This window comes from Schistocerca piceifrons, chromosome 10, assembly GCF_021461385.2.
Source record: "Schistocerca piceifrons isolate TAMUIC-IGC-003096 chromosome 10, iqSchPice1.1, whole genome shotgun sequence".
Taxonomy (NCBI): Eukaryota; Metazoa; Arthropoda; class Insecta; order Orthoptera; family Acrididae; genus Schistocerca; species Schistocerca piceifrons.
The window spans coordinates 795,059-818,445 of record NC_060147.1 but is presented as its reverse complement, the minus strand read 5'-3'; positions in this window follow the sequence as shown (position 1 = coordinate 818,445).

Here is a 23,387-nt window from a genome sequence, read left to right as displayed (position 1 = left end):
ACCATTGCTTTTCACAATATATATAAATGACCTAGTAGATAGTGTCGGAAGTTCCATGCGGCTTTTTGCGGATGATGGTGTAGTATAGAGAGAAGTTGCAGCATTAGAAAATTGCAGCGAAATGCAGGAAGATCTGCTGCGGGTAGGCACTTGGTGCAGGGAGTGGCAACTGACACTTAACATAGACAAAGTAATGTATTGCGAATACATAGAAAGAAGGATCCCTTATTGTATGATTATATGATAGCGGAACAAACACTGGTAGCAGTTACTTCTGTAAAATATCTGGGAGTATGCGTACGGAACGATCTGAAGTGGAATGACCACATAAAATTAATTGTTGGTAAGGCGGGTACCAGGTTGAGATTCACTGGGAGAGTCCTCAGAAAATTGGAGTCCATCAACACTCGTTCGACCTATACTTGACTATTGCTCATCAGTGTGGGATCCGTACCATGTCGGGTTGACAGAGGAGATAGAGAAGATCCAAAGAAGAGCGGCGCGTTTCGTCACAGGGTTATTTGGTAAGCGTGATAGCGTTACGGAGATGTTTAGCAAACTCAAGTGGCGGACTGTGCAAGAGAGGTGCTCTGCATCGCGGTGTAGCTTGCTGTCCAAGTTTCGAGAGGGTGCGTTTCCGGATGAGGTATCGAATATATTGCTTCCCCCTACTTATACCTCCCGAGGAGATTACGAATGTAAAATTAGAGAGATTCGAGCGCGCACGGAGGCTTTCCGGCAGTCGTTCTTCCCGCGAACTATACGCGAGTGAAACAAGAAATGGAGGTAATGACAGTGGCACGTAAAATGCCCTCTGCCACACACCGTTGGGTGTCTTGCGGAGTATAAATGTAGATGTAGATGTAGGTGATTCATGTGAAAAGGTTTCCGACCCGATTGTGGCTGCACGACGCGAATTAACAGACTTGTACGCTGAACGGTAGTTGGAGCTACACACAAGGGTCATTCCATTGCGGAAATCGTCTACGAATTCAGTGTTCCGATGTGCACAGAGTCAAGAGCTGATCGCGAATACGAGATGTGAGGCGTGACCCCCCGCCACGGACAACGCAGTGGCCGGCGGGTTTCACTTGGCGACCGAGATCAGCGGCTGTTGTCAGTGCTAACAGACAAGCAACACTGAGTGAAATAACCCCAGAAACCAATGTGGCGCGTACGACGAACGTATCCGTTAGGACAGTGGGACGACATCTGGCGCCAGTGGGCTGTGACGGCAGACGACCGACGCGGGTGCCCCTGCTGACAGCTCAGACACCGCCTGCAGCGCCTCAGTATGCAGGTGGATTCCCAGATGACCGAAAACCGTGGCCTGATGACATGAGTGCCGACTTGAGTCGATAACCGCTGATGGAAGTGTTGGAGTGAGTCGCAGCCACGGAGTCAGCTTGTCAACAAGGTACTGGTGGCTCCACAGAGGTGTGGGCTGTGCTTACACGGAGTGGCTGACTCTCCTGGCTGGACGTTTGCCTACTGCGAGACCATTCTTAACCACTGACGGACTTCATTGCGCCGTGGCGCCGGGCCACAGGTGTTCGCGATTCGTTTGAAGAACATTCTGAGCAGTTCGAGCGAGAGACTAGGTCACCCAGCTCGCCCGACATCAGCCCCATCGAGTATTTATGGAGCATAATGGAGAGGCCAGCTCTTGCAGGAAACCTGCACCGGCCACACTTTCAGGGTAACTGACGGCTACGGAGGCAGCAGGGCCCAGTACTTGTGCAGGGGGCTGGCTGACTCCGTGCCATGTCCTGTGGATGAACTACGCCGAACGAAAGCAGGTCCGCCACGATGTTACGAGGTATGTTGTAAATAGTGAAGGAGACTGTATGATTGATGACTAAAGTCTCTGTTACGTGTATCTGTTATGTTTATTGGCTCTGAGCACTATCGGACTTAACTTCTGAGGTCATCAGGCTCCTACAACTTAGGACTACTTAAACCTAACTAACCTAAGGACATCACACACATCCATGCCCGAGGCACGATTCGAACTTTCGACCGTAGCGGTCGCGCTGTTCCAGACTGCAGCGCCTAGAACCGCTCTGCCACAACGGCCGGCTGTTATGTTTATTAAACTTATGAAAAAATGCTACGAAATTGTGCCCTAACTTAATAAAAGCATATTGCATGTTACGCAATGTTACTCAATGTACACTGTAAAATTTAATGCAATAAAAACTAAATAAACGTGAAATTAGAAGCCTCTGTGGGACTCAGTGCATGTGCAAGGCGCAGCTGGTTACTTAGCAACGCCCAGCATGCCTACAACCACCGGAAATGCTACGATGCCTAACTGCTCGCCAATAGACACAGAACAACTCTGACCATTGCTTCAGAGTTTACCGGCACTGCGTGAGTTCCAGTCTCGCTTAGCCACTTTTGTTCCCTTTAAATCGATCTGTTCCTTCAATAACTGAGAAAACTCTTTATTGTATTGCGCATAAATCTCGGTTTCTTCCAATAAATTAAGTCGCAAACCCTCTTGGGCTGTGGAAAGTTATTTTCAGTTGTTCCTTGAGAATGTATATTTTCTGTTCTGTTGTGCAAAAAAATGGTTCAAATGGCTCTGAGCACTATGGGACTTAACTTCTGAGGTCATCAGTCCCCTAGAACTTAGAACTACTTAAACCTAAGTAACCTAAGGACATCACACAAATCGATGCCCGAGGCAGGATTCGATCCTGCGACCGTAGCTGTCGCGCGGTTCCAGACTGTAGCGCCGAGAACCGCTCGGCCACCCGGGACGGCATCTCTTGTGCAATGTAGACTGTTTTTCTGGGGAAAAATTGTAAAATTAGAGAGATTAGAGCCAACGCGAAGGCCTACCGGCTATTGTTCGCCCAGTGCAACTTCCGCGAGTGGGACAGCGAAGGAGGTGTGAACAAAGTGCCCTCCACCAAACACCGCAAGTTAGCTGCCGGAGTACCGATGGCGGTTGTAGCTGAAACAACCGCCGTTCGGTTATATCGATTTCTTTTCCACGCCAGTTTAACCTGATTTTTAAAAGTGCTCAGAATAAGCAGTTCCTTTCCAAAAAAATTATATACAGCCGACCAGTTACAATGGATAAAGAAATTCTTTACCTAGGTTTCGACAAATATAAATTTGTCTTCTTCAGAAGGTAACAAATTTTATATTAGTAAGGACTAAGAATCGGTTGTGAGCTCTGCCAGATCCATGAGCTATTTTATATTAACGTGACAAACCGTAATTCTAGGGCTATATTTTATTTTTGACACATGGATTTATGCCGACAATTGTAAAAACGGCGATGCTACATTAGTCCTTACTAATGTAAAACTTGTTACTTTTGTGGCGGCGTTCGTAGCGACAAACAATTCGCTGTAGAAACGGCTTACGAAGTCACCGCCACACTTTTAATAGCGGGCCGACCGGTCCGCTGGAACAGTGAACAGAAAGATGAAAACCCAACACTCTGATTAAATAAAAGTCGGTACTTATCTTTATTAACGAAGATACAGTAACACAGTAGTGAACTCGGTGTCTACAGAACTCTGTCTAGTTCGAGTCGGAGCGGCTAGGTCAGCGTCGGCTGACGACAAACAACAACTCTGCTGCGATGAACACACAACTGACTAGCAAGTACACAATTCGGTGGCGAGTATACAACTGAGCGGCGAATACAGAACTGTCCTAGCGCTCGCGACTCCAGCGCTTAAGAAGCCAGAAGCCAGCGGTGGCGCGCGCAGACTTGCGGCGATTTCCTCTCCCGCTGGCGCTGCTTATGCGGACGGCGTCCGGACTTTGATGCTGCCAACCTTTTGGCAGCGGGCTCGGGTGGCATTACTGGCTAAGATATAACAGTTACCTTCTCAAGAAGACAAATTTATATTTGTCGAAACCCAGGTAAAGAATTTCTTTATCCATTGCAACTGGTCGGCTGTTTATAATTTTATTACGTGAAACCGTTGCTGTTGTGCAGCTATGTTTAAAATATTGCAGTTCCTTTCTATTATTTCCTGTAATAAAGGTAGAAATCGAAAGAAGATTGGAAAATTTTGGCTCTCTCGGTTTCAAGACACACAGAATCAAAATATTAAACTACACTATGTGACCAAAAGTATCCGGACACCCCGAAGAACATACGTTTCTCATATTACGTGTATTGTGCTGCCACCTACTGCCAGGTACTCCATATCAGTGACCTCAGTAGTCATCAGACATCGAGAGAGAGCAGAATGGGGCGCTCCGCGGAACTCACGGATTTCGAACGTGGTCAGGTGATTGGGTGTCACTTGTGTCATGCGTCTGTACGTGAGATTTCCACACTCCTAAACACCCCTAGATCTACTGTTTCCAATGTGATAGTGAAGTGGGAACGTGAAGGGACACGTACAGCACGAAAGTGCGCAGGCCGACCTCGTCTGTTGACTGACAGAGACCGTCTACAGTTGAATAATGTGTAATAGGCAGACACCTATCCAGACCATCACAAAGGAATTCCAAACTGCATCACGATCAACTGAAAGTACCATGACAGTTGCGCGGAAGGTGAGAAAACTTCGATTTCATGGACGAGCAGCTGCTAATAAGCCACACATCACGCCAGTAAATGCCAAACGACGCCTCGCTTGGTTTAAGGAGCGTAAACATTGGATGATTGAACAGTTGAAAAACGTTGTGTGGAGTGACGAATCACGGTACACAATATGACGCTCCGCTGGCAGGGTGTGGGTACGGCGAATACCCAGTAAACATCATCTGTCAGCGTATGCATTGCCAACAGTAAAATTCGGAGGCAGTGGTGTTACGGTGTGCGGTGTTTTTCATGTAGGGGGCTTGCGCCTCTTTTTGTTTTGCGTGGCATTATCACAGCACAGGCCTACATTCATGTCTTAAGCACCTTCTTCCTTCCCCACTGTTGAAGAGCAATTCGGGTATGGCGATAGCATCTTTCAACACGATCAAGCACAGCCAGTGGCGGAGTGGTTACACGACAATAAAATCCTTGTAATGGACTCGCCTGTACAGAGTCCTTCCCTGAATCCTATAGAACACCTTTGGGATGTTTTGGAAAGCCGACTTCGTGCCAGGTCTCACCGACCGACATCGATACCTCTCTTCAGTGCAGCACTCCGTGAAGAATGGGCTGCTATTCCCCAAGAAACCTTCCAGCACCTGACAATGTATGGCTGCGATAGTGGAAAATGTCATCAAGGCTAACAGTGGACCAGCACCATACTGAATTTCAGCATTATCCAACTTGTATGGTACTTTCTGCCAGGTGTGCGGATACTTTTGATCAGATTCTGTAAATAGGCAAGTAAAAGAAAACTCAGCGTTCGCCGCTGTTATCGAAAAGCGATAAGGGGTTGAATACGAGAAAAGAAGTCACCAGTATTCCCTTACTGATTCTAATTTTGTCAAACTCTGCACGAGCATACCACGATTTATGCATTACAAATATTCTGTGTTGAAGGGTGAAAACTGACGAAGAACTGTGTGTTTGGTGTTAATTTGTCCGTTTTCAAGGGCTACTAAAGATAAAGGCATGTTGTGTAGACACATTGTCGTGGTCTCCTGACCTTCACTGCTTACATATTCCAACCTCAGACTCATATTCCGCATATCAAGACTCTTCATTCGAACCCAAACTCGATAAGATAAAGTGAATGTCGTATGAATTCATGTAAACGATATGCAATTGGCAAGTGAGCGCACCGTGGTTGAAACGCTCGAGGCTGGCGTGCACACACACATTCCAGACGCGGCGGTCACAGGGGCTTCTAGTGTGGGAGAGAGGCAGACCGCACAGCGGGACGCCAGGCCCGCCAGACGACGACCCAGCCCGTGTGAAGGACAGCGTGTGCCCCACTGAAAGGGGGAACGACCCTGTGTTCGGCTTAAAAGTAAATTCCGCTACACTGTGTGGGAGTGACCAGCCTACGCATTCTTTACAAACATAGCATGCAGCTTCAGAGATTTTCACAGGGAGGCAGCAAACGCCAAAGCTACAAGCTTCTGGATTTGTCGCCTTAAACGACATTCTCCCGCTTTAGAAGAGCAATGCTGATTGGCAGACGATACTTCTGACGCCTTGAGCTGAAGGAGTAATGGAAGAGGCCGAAAGATGTACCCCTTCACGTCTCGTGTGGACAGGGGCCGTTCTGTTGTCGCTCTCGGAGCGAGGAACAAGTCTCTCCTCAGTACTTCACTGGGAGAGCACCTCTGTCGAGACCGAATCGGAGTGCGACTCTCTATATCGAATCCTCGCGATTAAGCGTTGTTCACCGGGTCGGCCGCCACACTTATTGTGCGGTGTGAACGGACAGAGTTACAGTTAAACGCCTGCGAACGAATTTTTAAGTGGCATCGCGGTGGACTGGTTATCTGACCGGTGTACCACGCCATAGTTAGACTAGGGGCGAATAGGAGTCCTCGACTTCATCGAGGCGTAGGGAGAGTTTGATTGGCGAAGGTCAATCCAGATAGAACGAGAGTTATCTTATTTGTCATCAGCGAGCGGCGCAGACAGCAGGCATCGCAGCTTACGGTATTGTGCGCTACAGCTCTTGTGGGCCCCATATTTCCTCCACAACACTACACTTCACTGCATTTCACACGCGACAGTCTCGACAGTACCTAGCAACATTCTAAAGGAGAATTATTCAACTTGAGTAGGCGCAGCTCTCAGCCATTCTGCCAAGTCAATAACAATCTTAAACTTTGTTTAGAAATTTCATTAGCAAATCCTATCCTTGAAAGGATATAACTTGTTCAATTGATAACTAAAAGTGTCATTGTGATTTCTCAGAATTTTCCAAAATAAATAATAATTTTCGTTAGTTTCATGTTTTTCTTACACTAACTAGCACTACTCCAGTACCCAAGTATCCCACTAGTTACATAAGAAATTTTGTGAATTTTTGTGTCATTTCCTTACATCGGACGACTCTAGAAGATATTTATTGCTGAAAGTTTTTCAGGCATTTCTCTTTAGAACGTTAGGAGCGTCTGTCTGACTTCTGTAGTAGTGTGGGGCTGGAAATTGCATCTTGCAGGAGCCACAGGGTAAAGGGTACATCTCAGATTAATCCGTTGCGGAGAATAACAGAATAACACATCAACCCCACACCTCAGAACCTGTAGCAGGTCACCTACTTTCTATTTTTATTGTGCACTATGACTGAACTGTTGTTAGTTTTTAATTTGTTGTCGTTATCATAATTTCCTTCCTGTTTTATTATTTCATAGTAATGTCAGCCAATCCGTAATTTCTTGCAGCAAATGAAGTATTGTCTTCGATTGCCACGTTACTTTGCAAAATACTTGGTGTTATTCTGCAGTACAACGAATGTCCGGTGGCGACTGAGAGACCGAATGGGGGAGGGAGTCCAGCACACACCGCCACACACACACACACACACACACACACACACACACACACACACACACACACACACAACATGGAGGGAGGGACGTTTGCTGCCTCGCCAATGCTGCTCCAGTTCGTATGCTATGCGTTCGTGCTCGTCTCTGTGTCCATTGTCATTAAAATAGCACTCATCAATTCTCCTGTTTCCTGTAGTAGCGCTATAGTCCAAAACAATGCACATTTGACGAATTATTCTTTTTTAGAAAAGATTTATTTAAAAAACAAACATTTTTATTTTTTATTTATTGAGACATTCCTCTATACAAAGGTTTTTCTCCAACATAACCAAGAATTGATTACATCTGTTACATAAGATCTTAGTTTTTTTACCCAGGATGTTCCTCCAGATGTTACGATGTTGTCAATCTTTTCCTCTGAGCCAAGTCTTCTCACTGTCAATTCCATATTTTGGAGCCAGCTGTTTCGATGTTGCATGTCTTCATTCCATACATGAGTATGCTCTCTAGTATCGATTTGTATATGATTCTTTTGGTTCGGCTCTTTAGATTTCTGCTCCGTAAGATTGAGTTAAGCCTCCCAATAACCATCCTTTCTTTCATTAATTTCTACCTCTCATTTCCCATCTATCTCTCAAATGGATCCGAAATAACAGAAAGTATTGATCTTCTCTATTGTCTTTCCCTCTGTGTATAAGTTCAAAATGGTAGCGCCTAGAACCGCTCGGCCACTCCGGCCGGCTTTGTATAAGTCATCTGGATTATTAGCGGGTATTCTGTCTTCTGATAATTAATTTTCAGTTCCAGTTTCTGTATGCCATTGCTATCTGATTAGACACATAACAGGCTATTTTCCTACGTCAAAAATATGTTTCGGGCTGCTGTTACTCTGATTAGTTATAACATTTAAATAGCATTTACGCCAATATTCTCACAAAATATGTCTTATTTATATTTAATTAAAGCTTCTTGTTGTTGTTGTGGTCTCAGTCGAAAGATTGGTTTGATGCAGCTCTCCACGCTACTCTATCCTGTGAAAGCCTCTTCATCTCCCAGTACCTACTGCAACCTACATCCTTCTGAATCTGCTTAGTGTATTCATCTCTTGTTCTCCCTCTACAGTTTTTACCCTCCACGCTGCCCTAAAAATACTAAATTGGTGATCTCTTGATGCCTCCGAGCGTGTCCTACCAACCGATCCCTTCTTCTAGTCAAGTTGTGCCACAAGCTCCTCTTCTCCCCAATTCTCTTCAATACCTCCTCATTAGTTATGTAATCTACCCATCTAATCTTCAGCATTCTTCTGTAGCACCACATTTCGAAAGTTTCTATTCTCTTCTTGTCTAAACTCTTTATCGTCCATGTCCGCCCCCGGTAGCTGAGTGGTGCCGACACGGTAGCTCAGCGTGTTCGGTCAGAGGGTTAGCTGCCCTCTGTAATAAAAAAAAAACTGAGTGAACGGATCAGCGATCAAGTTGAACCGATGTCTTGTGACGTCCGCCCAGACCAAACGCAACGAACAATACCGAGCAGAAAATGTCAGTTCTGAGACTTCCACCCGGCGAACAGTCTACCGGACGGGAGGCCCTAGTCACACGACATTTTCTTTTTTTCGTCCACGTTTCACTACCATACATTGCTATACTTCATGCAAATACTTAAAAAGATTTCTTGACACATAAATCTATACTTGATCTTAACAAATTTCTCTTTTTCAAAAACGCATTCCTTACCATTGCCAGTCTACATTTTAGACCCTCTCTACTTCCAGCATCATCAGTTATTTTGCTCCGGAAATAGCAAAACTCCTTTACTACTTTAAGTGTCTCATTTCCTAATCTAATTCCCTCGGCATCACCCGACTTAATTCGACTACATTCCATTATCCTCGTTTTGCTTTTGTTGATGTTCATCTTATACCCTCCTTTCAAGACACTGTCCATTCCGTTCAACTGCTCTTTCTGGTCCTTTCCTGTCTCTCACAATTACAATGTCATCGGCAAACCTCGAAGTTTTTATTTCTCCTCCTTGGAACTTAATTCCTACTCCAGATTTTTATTTTATTTCCTTTACTGCTTGCTGAATATACAGATTGAATAACATCGGCGATAGGCTACAACCCTGTCGCTCTCCCTTCTCAACCACTGATTCCCTTTCATGCCTCTTGACTCATAACTGCCATCTGGTTTCTGTACAACCAAAATGGTTCAAATGGCTCTGAGAACTATGGGACTTAACATTCGCGGTCATCAGTCCCCTAGAACTTAGAACTACTTAAACCTAACTAACGTAAGGACATCACACACATCCATGCCCGAGGCGGGATTCGAACCTGCGACCGTAGCGGTCGCGCCGTTCCAGACTGTAGGGCCTAGGACCGCTCGGTCACTACGGCCGGCTCTGTACAACCCCCTGCCAATGTCAGAAATTGAAAATTCATGTTCCAGTCAATATTGTCAAATGCTTTCTCTATGTATACAAATGCTATAAATGTAGGTTTGCCTTACCTTAACCTGTCTTTTGTATGAAGTCGTTTGGTCAGTATTGCTTCACATGTTCGTACATTTCTACGCAATCGAAATTGATCTTCCCCGAGATCGGGTTCTACCAGTTTTTCCGTTCGTCTACAAGGAATTCGTGTTAGTATTTTGCAGCCGTGAGTTATTAAACTGATAGTCCGATGATTTTCACACCTGTCAGCACCTTGTTTCTTTGGAACTGGAGTAACTACATTCTTCTTGAACTCACGAGGTGGAAGAGTTTTGTCATGGGTGGCTCTGCCAGTACTATTAGTGGTTCTAACGGAATGTTGTCTACTCTCAGGGCCTTGTTTCTACTTATGTGTGTCATAGCTCTGTCGAATTCTTCACGCAGTATCATATCTCCCACGTCATGATCTACGTCCTCTTCCATTTCCATAATTTTGCTCTTGTGTAGCCTTTTACTCAGTAAAAATATAAAACACTTGTTATAACCGACACCACACAAATCCTCAGAAATATCCGGTTATTCGGAACTAAGATAGCGGAATCGTTTTTAAAAGGTCAGTTTTGCTCATCCCTGTTGTGGACTGTAGACGCTGAGGTAGATTTTCTCGCGTTTGTCAGACATTCTGGCGAAAATCCTCAAAATTACACACCAGTATCCTTAACACCGGTTTGTTGCAGGATTCTCGAACATATTCTCAGTTCGAATACAATGAATTTCCTTGAGACAGAGAAGTTGCTTTCCATGCATCAGCACGGCTTTAGAAAGCATCGCTCCTGCGAAACGCAACTCGCCCTTTTTTCACACGATATCTTGCGAACCATGGATGAAGGGTATCAGACGGAGCCCATATTCCTTGACTTCCGGAAAGCGTTTGACTCGGTGTCCCACGGCAGACTCCTAACTAAGGTACGAGCATATGGGATTGGTTCCCAAGTATGTGAGTGGATCGAAGACTTCTTAAGTAATAGAACCCACTCGACGGTGAGTGTTCATCGGACGTGAGGGTATCATCTGGAGTGCCCCAGGGAAGTGTGGTAGGTCCGCTGTTGTTTTCTATCTACATAAATGATCTTTTGGATAGGGTGGATAGCAATGTGCGGCTGGTTGCTGATGATGCTGTGGTCTACGGGAAGGTGTCGTCGTTGAGTGACTGTAGGAGGATACGAGATGACTTGGACAGGAATTGTGATTGGTGTAAAGAATGGCAGCTATAAATATAGATAAATGAAAATTAATGCAGATAAATAAGAAAAATAATCCCGTAATGTTTGAATATTCCATAAGTAGTGTAGCGCTTGACACAGTCACTTCGATTAAATATTTGGGAGTAACACTGCAGAGCGATATGAAGTGGGACAAGCATGTAATGGCAGTTATGGGGAAGGCGGATAGTCGTCTTCGGTTCATTGGTAGAATAGTGGGAAGATGTGGTTAATCTGTAAAGGAGACCGCTTATAAAACACTAATACCACTTATTCTTGAATACTGCTCAAGCGTTTGGGATCCCTATCAGGTCGGATTGAGGGAGGACATGGAAGCAATTCGGAGGCGGGCTGCTAGATTTGTTACTGGTAGGTTTGATCATAACGCGAGTGTTACGGAAATGCTTCAGAAACTCGGGTGGGAGTCTCTGGAGGAAAGGAGGCGTTCTTTTCGTGAATCGCTACTGAGGAAATTTAGAGAACCAGCATTTGAGGCTGACTGCAGTACAATTTTACTGCCGCCAACTTACATTTCGCGGAAAGACCACAAAGATAAGAGAGCTTAGGGCTCGTACAGAGCCATATAGGCAGTCATTTTTCCCTCGTTCTGTTTGGGAGTGGGACAGGGAGAGAAGATGCTAGTTGTGGTACGAGGTACCCTCCGCCACGCACAGAGGCGGGGGTTTGGCGGACCGGCGGCAGCTGCAGCGCGGCGAGGACGCCGCTCCAGCTCCAGAGGCGGGCCAGCCCGGCGGCGTGTTTTTGTTTGGAGAGCCCGGAGGCCGCCCTGGCCAGTGTAGCGCCGTTTACCGCCGCCATCGCTCTCCTGTCGCCCTCTGTTTGGGTGCGCAGCCGCCGTCGCCGCTGCCTGCACTCCGCCCACTCGCTTCTCCGTGGTTCTCGAAATCCTAGCCGCGCAGGCACCGTGTCGACTCCGACCTAGCGAGATTTGAGAACGGTCTCCGGTTTGCTACCGAAAACTGTTGTGCGGTCGTCCTGAGACTGGTTTGATGCAGCTCTCCATGCTACTCTATCCTGTGCAAGCTTCTTCATATCCCAGTACCTACTGCAGCCTACATCCCTCTGAATTTGCGTAATGTATTCATCTCTTGGTCTCCCTCAACGATTTTTACCCTCCACGATGCCCTCCAGTACTACATTGGTGATCCCTTGATGCCTCAGAACATGTCCTACCAACCGATCCCTTCTTCTAGTCAAGTTGTGCCACAAACTCCACTTCTCCCCAATTCTATTCAATACCTCCTCGTTAGTTACGTGATCTACCCATCTAATCTTCAGCATTCTTCGGTAGCACCACACTTCGAAAGCTTCTATTCTCTTCTTGTCCAAACTATTTATTGTCCATGTTTCACTTCCATACATGGCTACACTCCATATAAATACTTTCAGAAACGACTTTCTGACTCTTAAATCTTTACTCGATGTTAACAAATTTCTCTTCTTCAGAAACGCTTTCCTTGCCATTGCCAGTCAACGTTCTATATCCTCTCTACTTCGACCATCATCAGTTATTTTGCTCCCCAAAATGGCAAAACTGCTTTACTAATTTAAGTGTCTCATTTCCTATCCTAATTCCCTCAGCGTCACCCGACTTACTTCCACTACATTCCATTATCGTCGTTTTGCTTCTGTTGATCTTCATCTTATATCCTCCTTTCAAGACACTGTACATTCCGTTCAGCTGCTCTTCCAGGTCGTTTGCTGTCTCTGACGGAATTACAATGTCATCGGCTAACCTTAACGTTTTTATTTCTTCTCCATGGATTTTAATACTCCGAATTTTTCTTTTGTTTCCTTTACTGCTTGCTCAATATACCGATTGAATAACATCGGGGAGAGGCTACAACCCTGTCTCACTCCATTCCCAACCACTGCTTTCCTTTCATTCCCCTCGACTTTTATAACTGCCATCTGCTTTCTGTACAAATTGTAAATAGCCTTTCGCTCCCTTTATTTTACCCCTGCCACCTTCAGAATTTGAAGGACAGTATTCCAATCAACATTGTCAAAAGCTTTCACTAAGTCTACAAATGCTAGAAACGTAGGTTTGCCTTTCCTTAATTTAGCTTCTAAGATAAGTCCTAAGGTCAGTATTGCCTCACGTGTTCCAACAATTCTACGGAATCCGAACTGATCTTCCCCGAGGTCGGCTTCTACCAGTTTTTCCATTAGTCTGTAAAGTATTCGTGTACGTGTTTTGCAGCCATGACTTATGAAGCTCATAGTTCGGTAATTTTCACACCTGTGAACACTTGCTTACTTTGAGATTGTAATTATTATATTCCTCTTGAAGTGTGAGGGTGTTTCGCCTGTCTCATACATCTTGCTCACCAGACGGTACAGTTTTGTCGTGGCTGGCTCTCCCAAGGCCGTCAGTAGTTCTAATGGACTGTTGTCTACTCCCGGGGCCTTGTTTCGACCCAGGTCTTTCAGTGCTCTGTCGAACTCTTCACGCAGTATCGTATCTCCCATTTCATATTCATCTACGTCTTCTATATACTCCTTCCACCTTCCTGCTTTCCCTTCTTTGCTTAGAACTGGGTTTCCTTCTGAGCTCTTGATGTTCATGCAAGTGGTTCTCTTTTCTCCAAAGGTCTCTTTAATTTTCTTGTAGGCAGTATCTATCTTACCCCTAGTGAGATAAGCCTCTACATCCTTACATTTGTCCTCTAGCCATGCCTGCTTAGCCATTTTGTACTTTCTGTCGATCTCATTTTTGAGACGTTTGTATTCCTTTTTGCCTGCTTCATTTATTGCATTTTTATATTTTCTCCTTTCATCAATTAAATTCAATATTTCTTCTGTTACCCAAGGATTTCTAGTAGCCCTAGTCTTTGTACCTACTTGATCCTCTGCTGCCTTCACTACTTCATTCCTCAGAGCTACCCATTCTTCTTCTACAGTATTTCTTTTCCCCATTCCTGTGAATTGTTCCCCTATGCTCCTCCTGAAACTGTACCGAAAACAGCGTCGACAAATATACAGTTTACACTGACGAGCCAAATACACTGAAGCGCCAAAGAAACTGGTATAGGTACGCGTATTCAGAGGCAGAGATATGTAAACAGGCAGAATACGGCGCTGCAATCGGCAATGCTCATGTAAAAGAACAAATGTCTGGTGCAGTTGTTAGATCGGTTACTGCCGCTACAATGGCAGGCTACCAAGACTTATGTGAGTCTGAACGTGGTATTATACTCGGTGCAGGAGCGACGGGACACAGCATCCCCGAGATAGCGCTGGAGTCGGCATTTTCCCGTACTAGGATTTCACGAGTGTACCGTGATATCAGGAATCCGGTAAAACATCAAATCTCCTACATCGCTACGGCCGGAAGAAGATCCTGCAAGGACGGGACCGACGACGACTAGAGAGAATTGGTCAACGTGAGAGAAGTGCAACCCTTCCGCAAATTGCTGCAGATTTCAATACAGGGTCATCAACAAGTGTCAGTGTGAGAACCATTCAACGAAATATCATCGATGTGGGCTTTCGGAGCCGAAGGACCACTCGTGTAAGCTTGATTACTGCACGACACGAAGCTTTACGCCTCGCCTGGGCCCGTCGACGCCGACATTGGACTGCTGATGACTGGAAATATGTTGCCTGGTGGGACGAGTCTCGTTTGTAACTGTATCGACCGGGTAGGCGTGTACGGGTATCAGCGGGTATGGGTGGGTGTACTGGTATGGGTGACAATATCAGGGACCCTGCTTATGAGCAGCGGAATGCTCAAGCTGGTGGAGCCTCCATAATGGTGTGGGGCGTGTGCAGTTGGAGTGATGTGGGACCCCTGATACGTTTAGATATGACTCTTGACAGGAGACACGTACATGGGTGTCCTGTCTGATCACCTGCATCCATTTGTGTCTGTTGTGCATTCGGACGGAGTTTGGCAATTCCAGCAGGTCAATGGGACACCCCACACGTCCAGAGTTGCTACAGGAACACTCTTCTGCGTTAAAGCATTTCCGCTGGCCAACAAGCTCCCCTGACATGACCATTATCGAGCATATTTTGGATGCCTTACAACTTGCTGTTCTGAAGAGATCACCACCCCCTCGTACTCTTACGGATTTATGGACAGCCTGCAGGATTCACGGTGTCAGTTCCCTCCAGCACTACTTCAGACATTAGTCGAGTCCGTGCCACGTCGTGTTACGGCAACTCTGCGTTTTCGCAGGGGCCCTACACGGTATCAGGCAGGTGCACCAGTTTCTCTGGCTCTTCAGTGTATATGACAGCACGACAAGGGTCACAAGAGTTGCACAGTACAAGTAATACGGCGAAACGGCACACCTGTCTGGCAGCCAAGTGATTTCTTTTTATCGCCAACTTAAAAACTTTTTTCTACGCTTCAGAATTCCAACGCGCGTCTGAATGCCCAACGGGAACAGGACTACCGCACGGATGCAATAACGATTCACAACATAAATCATGATCATTGATTTTTCACTCACTGTTATTTTATGCGTGGTATACAAACACATTCGAGAAACGAAATATTTTTTAATGTAAACCAAATCTCTATTCCGCCGAATCTTCTGAAGGAACGACGTAATTATGCCACGATGACATTCATTATATGTTGTTGACACTGCGTGAATGTTTATACTCGTATGACAAGTACCATCTACATATTTGTTCGTAGGAAACTGAAGACACGTTACAGAATGAATGAGTCAAAAAGGCACTGTATAACGACCAGGATTAAATTTTTAATTTTTTACTAATCCAGGTCGTTACAGAAATTTGTTTGGGTACCTTACCGATTTCCTGGCTTTATTAACCCACCCACTCCTGGAAATTGCGGAACGGAAAAGGTACAAGTGAATAAAATGTGACTGAGCTTCGGAATCAAACGCTGGTTCTCCTCTTCCGAGCCCGATGTCTTTGGTCGCACGGCGTTTGCCTGACGGGTATACAAGCGGGAGACGAAAAAGTTTATCTCTTCGCTTTATAGGAAAATATGCGTTTGCGGATCTGATGTATTAAGATGAAAAATGGTCAATTTTCAGCTATCTATAAATCCCGTGAGTTCTGATTCGAACCTTTTTTGGAACATGACTGTCAACGACAGTCAAGTAATATATAATATGCATGTTTGACCATCAGCTGCTGTTATTTTAAACACAAATGTCAACCAGTTTCAGTCGTGGACCATCTTCACGAATAAGGGTTAAAATGGCTTAAGCCAGAAGATTACGTTTGTCATTACTTAAATATTGTGTAGGCCAACGGTCTTGCGCGGTGGTAACACCGGTTCTCGCCAGGTCGCCGAGTTAAGCGCTGTCGGGCTGGGCTAGCACTTGGATGGGCGACCATCCCGGTTGGCTGTTGGCAAGCGGGGTGCACTCAGCCCTTGTGAGGCAAACTGAGGAGCTACTTGACTTAGAAGTAGCGGCTCCGGTCTTGTAAACTGACTTGCGGCCGGGAGAGCGGTGTGCTGACCACGTGCCCCTCCACATCCGCATCCAGTGACGCGTGTGGGCTGAGGACGACACGGCGGCAGGTCGGTACCGTTGGGCCTTCCAAGGCTTGTGCGGACGGCGTTTCTTAGCTTTAAAATATAGTATAGAGCTCATCACGAATATCAATATACGACACAGGACTTTTACAAGCGAACATATTAATAGCAAGTGTGCACAGAACAACTGTGCCAAAGATGTACCGAATCAGTTGGCATTATCTGAGGATTCTGCGTTGTCAGCATTACTGGAATCCTGTGTAAGGTGTCAGGCAAATCCAACAGCTTCCATGAAAACCCTGACATGATAGCAAATCCGGCAATATGTCACATAGCTCCTAATAAATCCGGACATTAAATTAATCAAAGTAATACATCAACGAGTGAGCAAATGGAATACCACAGACTAATACAAGAACGCCTAAATGCACGTCATACCTTCCCACCGTGAAACAGACACAGTTCTGAGGCGAGAAACGAGAACAGACGCCGAGAGCAGAGCCTTGTACGCTAGACGGCCCTACGATAATGGAAGGACACCCACATTGCCGGCCGACTGCCGGGAGGTTCATACCCCAGCCCATGTTAAAAGATAGAGCCCTCCAGAAGAACAGTATAGATCTTACGATAACACTAAAAGGGCCACACCAGCTGCAAGTTTTAGCGTGAGACTATACGTGTCTCTGTTATGTAGCAAACATTAAAAACATTGCCCCACCACGAAAAGTATAACATTTCTCATTGGATAGACAGAATTTTTGTAGGCGGAGCTTAAGGTTAACACTGAGACGCTGATTGGTCAGTTGAAAACACAGCCAGATACCTTTTTCTTAAACCAACTTCGGTAAACAATAGTAAGGAGAAGTTCAAGAGAGTTGCTACCGAGACGGCGAGGTGTGTGGAGCTGCGCCGCCCGCCGCCCATGACGCTGCCTAAACACCGTCAAGGTAACGAACGCACGTGATGCTGCATAAGGCTTCACATAGAACTGCAGAAGTCTCATCTGTTACACTCTCTTTTTACATAATACTAGTGTCGATTGTCAATTAAACTTCGTGGTATTCACATTTGCTACTAGAGGTTAAAAATCTGAAATGCGATGAGTTTTCTGTTATATAATTATTGAGAAGCCACATCAGTCACTGTAATTTACGACAAGTTAAATAAGTTATTAAAGATAATTGAGGGTCACTGTAGACCATTTTTGATAGTTTTCTGTTTCATCAAATTTAATTTAAACCTAGATTATAGATGTGATATGGCATAGGTCATCCATCGATCCATTATAAAACTTGAAAACCCATTCAGGGAATATTAGTTCACATTTTTGTTGAACGGAGTTGGTTTTTATCATCCTGTATTAAAATAATTCCTTTTATCAATAGTGCAATTTATAAACAACGTTTTGTGAGTAGAATAAAAATTCCAATGGTAAACTTAACTGTTTTTTCGACGTTATTTTCCCAGCTAACTAAAAATAGGAAAGCATTGAACCCCTTCCACTAAATTTAGTTAGTATCAAGAATCTTTTACAGGGAGTGCAGTGGAGCTGACGCTGAAATCATTAAGTACTTGATTATATCATCGCTAGTCTCACTGAACTCTTCTGAACTCTGCATGTCATGTGTGGTCTGGCGTCTCCTTACCAGCAACAGGTCCCAGGTTCAAACTAGTCAATTCCCTAGTACTTCATACTGAACCCTTCTTGAAATGTGGGGAAAGGCACGAGGTAATGATGGACTCTGCCAGAAACCCCCACTGGTACTAAACCTCCAGAAATGTCTCAGTGTAACTGTTGAGTCCGTAGATGTTGGTATAAGGGGTGTCCAGTGGTGCAGTATAGCTGGCCACGCATTACCACCCGAGTTTTGCGGTAATTACGCCAGTCCGTCCTTGAACTGAGTTAGTGAGCCGCCACGTAGGAATTTGTGGAGACGCTCTCGTAGCTCTATGTCTCCTCACAGAGCCGTAGCAGTGCCGTTGGAGTTTGAAAGTGCGGCGCCAGTGTCTAAGTTTTCCGTAGTGAAGCGGGAAGCAGCTTTTTGTCCTCCATTATGGTGCGTTTATTTCAGAAACCTCGTAAAATGACCTTGTTCACACTGGTTATTTGCTGACTATTAAGGGGGCTAGGACGTCAAACGGGCTGACTTGGAGCAGGAGAGGCACCACAGGACATTTTAATTTACACTCTCTATACTTTTACCCAATAAACTCATAAAACTTTGTCAGCATGACCGGGAAGGATTCAGAATTCACACTTCGAAAATAATAACGAAATAATTTTTTTTACATGTGAAGTTTCATCATTTTTTTTCACTTATTAATGCCAGCATTTGTTGCTATAGGTACACTTTTCTTCATAAATAAGAGAGATCCTTCGATGAATTTTGCACAGCATACAAACCATACTTAAAGGTGTATGAAACTCTAGAATTTTCCAAATCTATTAAAAACTGTGGTAAAAATTGAGGTAAATAACTACAAAATTTGTGTTTTTTCTACTCACGAAGTTTAAAATATAACAGCTCATTCGTTACATAAATTATAGAGTTTCAAACACCTGTACGTATGGTATGAATACTGTGCAAAATTCATCGACGAATCTCTCTAACTTATGAAGAAAAGTGTACCTATAGCAACAAATGCAGCCATTAGTAAGTGAAAAAATGATGAATTTTCAGACACAAAAAAAATTATTTTGTTACGTTTTCGAACTTCCACTGCAATGCGTGTGAATCCTGAATCCTTCCTGGTCATGGTGACAAAGTTTTATGAATTGTAAAAGTATAGACAGAGGAAATTAAAATGTCCTGCGGTGCCTCTCCTGCTCCAAGTCGGCCCGTCTGACGCCCTACCCCCCTTAACGGTACAGGAGCACAGGCTGCAACTTGAGTGTACAGTCGGTATATTTCTGACAAGACTGTACAACTTCGGCTGTGCCAAAGTCATTCATTTATTTATTAATATCAATATTTCTTGGCACTGTAAAGTTACCGAATGATTACGACCTGCAAACTCTCCTAACGTCTGAGTGGCAAAGGGCAGCTTTTGCTAGCAAATATTTGTTAATAATAATTACTTGATTCAAAAGTAAATGTACTTTCTCTGCGTACGTCTCTGCTGACGTCACGAGCGGCTTCTGCACCGGCGCCTCACGCTACTGGATCTGAGAGCGGCAGGCGGTCAGCCGTCAGCGTGGGAACCAACCGCTCCCTCCTCGTGCTATGCCTACCGCGGCGCTGACACATTCACTTGACGAACGTGAAATAGCACGACTGGAAATATAGCAAAATGGGCTCTACCTCCAAAGGAGGGGTACCTTGCAAGTAGTGTAGCGCCTGTCTTCCGGAACTTTTTTTTTCTCCACTCTCAGCAGCATGTGATCAGTAATGACGAACAGCCGCGAAATTTGCTTCTCATAGCAAATGAGAATACTTGAGATACTAGAAGGTATCAGATAGATTATGTAATGATAAGACAGAGATTTAAGAACCAGGTTTTAAATTGTAAGACCTTTCCAGGGGCAGATGTGGACTCTGACCACAATCTATTGGTTATGAACTGTAGATTGAAACTGAAGAAACTGCAAAAAGGTGGCAATATAAGGACATGGGACCTGGATAAACTGACTAAACCAGAGGTTGTACAGAGTTTCAGGGAGAGCATAAGGAAACAATTAATAAGAATAGGGGAAAGAAATACTGTAGAAAAAGGATGGGTAGCTCTGAGGGATGCAGTAGTGAAGGCAGCAGAGGATCAAGTAGGTAAAAAGACGAGGGCTACTAGGAATCCTTGGGTAACAGAAGAAATATTGAATTTAATTGATGAAATGAGAAAATATAAAAATACAGTAAATGAAGCAGGTAAAAAGGAAACAAGCTTCTCAAAAATGAGATCGACAGGAAGTGCAAAATGACTAAGCAGGGGTGGCTAGAGGGCAAATGTAAGGATGCAGAGGCGCATATCAATAGCCGTAAGATAGATACTCCAAAGAGACCTTTGGAGAAAAGAAAACCACTTGTATATATATCAAGAGCTCAGATGCAAACCCAGTTCTAAGCGAAGGAGGGAAAGCAGAAAGGTGGAAGGAGTATATAGACGGTCTATACAAGGGCGATTTACTTGAGAACAAAATTATGGAAATGGAAGAGGATGTAGATGAAGATGAAATGGGAGATACGATACTGCGTGAAGAGTTTGACAGAGAACTGAAAGACCTGAGTCGAAACAAGGCCCCGGGAGTAGACAACATTCCATTGGAACTATTGACGGCCTTGGGAGAGCCAATCCTGACAAATCTCTACCATCTGGAGAGCAAGATGTATGAGACAGGCGAAATACCCTCAGACTTCAAGAAGAATATAATAATTCCAATCCCAATGAAAGCAGATATTGACAGGCGTGAAAACTGCCGAACTATCAGTGTAATAAGTCACAGCTGCAAAATACTAACGCGAATTCTTTACAAACGAATGGAAAAACTGGTAGAAGCCGACCTCGGGGAAGATCAGTTTTGATTCCGTAGAAATATTGGAACACGTGAGGCAATACTGACCTTACGACTTATCTTAGAAGAAAGATTAAGGAAACGCAAACCTACGTTTCTAGCATTTGTAGACTTAGTGAAAGCTTTTGACAATGTTGACTGGAATACTCTCTTTCAAATTCTAAAGGTGGCAGGGGTAAAATACCGGGAGCGAAAGGCTATTTACAATTTGTACAGAAGCCAGATGGCAGTTACAACAGTTGAGGGGCATGAAAGGGAAGCAGTGGTTGGGAAGTGAGACAGGGTTGGAGCCTCTCATCGATGTTATTCAATCTGTATATTGAGCAAGCAGTGAAGGGAACGAGCCGGCCGGGGTGGCCAAGCGGTTAAAGGCGCTACAGTCTGGAACCGCGCGACCGCTACGGTCGCAGGTTCGAATCCTGCCTCGGGCATGGATGTGTGTGATGTCCTTAGGTTAGTTAGGTTTAAGTAGTTCTAAGTTCTAGGGGACTGATGACCTTAGAAGTTAAGTCCCATAGTGGTCAGAGACATTTTTGAAGGAAACGAAAGAAAAATTCGGAGTAGGTATTAAAATCCATGGACAAGGAATAAAAATTTTGACGTTCGCCGATGACAATGTAATTCTGTCAGAGACAGCAAAGGACTTGGAAGAGCAGTTGAACGGAATGGACACTGTCTTGAAAGGGGGATATAAGATGAACATTAACAAAAGCAAAACGAGGATAATGGAATGTACTCTAATTAAATTGGGTGATGCTGAGGGAATTAGTTTAGGAAATGAGACACTTAAAGTAGCAAAGCAGTTTTGCTATTTGGGGAGCAAAATAACTGATGATGGTCGAAGTAAAGAGGATATAAAATGTAGACTGGCAATGGCAAGGAAAGCGTTTCTGAAGAAGAGAAATTTGTTAACATCGAGTATAGATTTAAGAGTCAGGAAGTCGTTTCTGAAAGTATTTATATGGAGTGTGGCCATGTACGGAAGTGAAACATGGACGATGAATAGTTTAGACAAGAAGAGAATAGAAGCTTTCGAAATGTGGTGGTACAGCAGAATGCTGAAGATTAGATGGGTAGATCACATAACTAATGATGAGGTATTGAATAGAATTGGGGAGAAGAGGAGTTTGTGGAACAACTTGACTAGAGGAAGGTACCGGTTGGTAGGACATGTTTTGAGGCATCAAGGGATCACAAATTTAGCATTGGAAGGCACCGTGGAGGGTATAAATCGTAGAGGGAGACCGAGAGATGAATACACTAAGCAGATTCAGAAGGATGTAGGTTGCAGTAGGTACTGGGAGATGAAGCAGCTTGCACAGGATAGAGTAGCATGGAGAGCTGCATCAAACCAGTCTCAGGACTGAAGACCACAACAAAAATTGTCCACATTTGTGAGGCCGAAAATTACGAGTCGATTGCGTTCCAAGAATTTTAGATTTGCTTTTGCCAAAAAGCGGTGATGGGGGAGTGGTGGCAGGCTGAAACATCTTACACTCTTTTGTCCTTCATTTTAGACTGTAGGTCGCACACCAGAGACCTACCCCACATAATCAAGGTCGCCCATACCTGGAGGCAAGGAAGGCGCATCGCCCCCGGCCCCCGCCCCCCGTCCCATTCAGCCCCCACCCAGACTATCAAGGAAAAGAGAAAATATAGTGTAGTCAGGCGTTTTTCTTTCAAGGAAACGATTTAAAAGTCAGTATTACGCACGTTTTTGACACTTTTGGAACTGAAAATTTTTATGAATACTTACAAAAGTCCCCATTCGTTTTCCATAATATTATAAATACACTACTGGCCATTAAAATTGCTACACCGAGAAGAAACGCAGATGAGATAAATGGGTATTCATTGGACAAATATATTGTACTATCACTGATATGTGATTACATTTTCACGCAATTTGGGTGCATAGGTCCTGAGAAATCAGTACCCAGAACAACCACCTCTGGTCGTAATAACGGCCTTGATACGCCTGGGCATTGAGTCAAACAGAGCTTGGATGGGGTGTACAGGTACAGCTGCCCATGCAGCTTCAACACGATACCACAGTTGCTCGGCCCCATTGACCAGAGGTTTTCAATTGGTGAGAGATCTGGAGAATGTGCTGGCCAGGGCAGCAGTCGAACATTTTCTGTATCGAGAAAGGCCCATACAGGACCTGCAACATGTCGTCGTGCATTATCCTGCTGAAATGCAGGTTTTCGCAGGGATTGAATGAAGGGTAGAGCCACGGGTTGTCACACATCTGAAATGTAACGTCCACTGTTCAAACTGCCGCCATTGCGAACAAGACGTGACTAAGACGTGTAACCAATGGCAC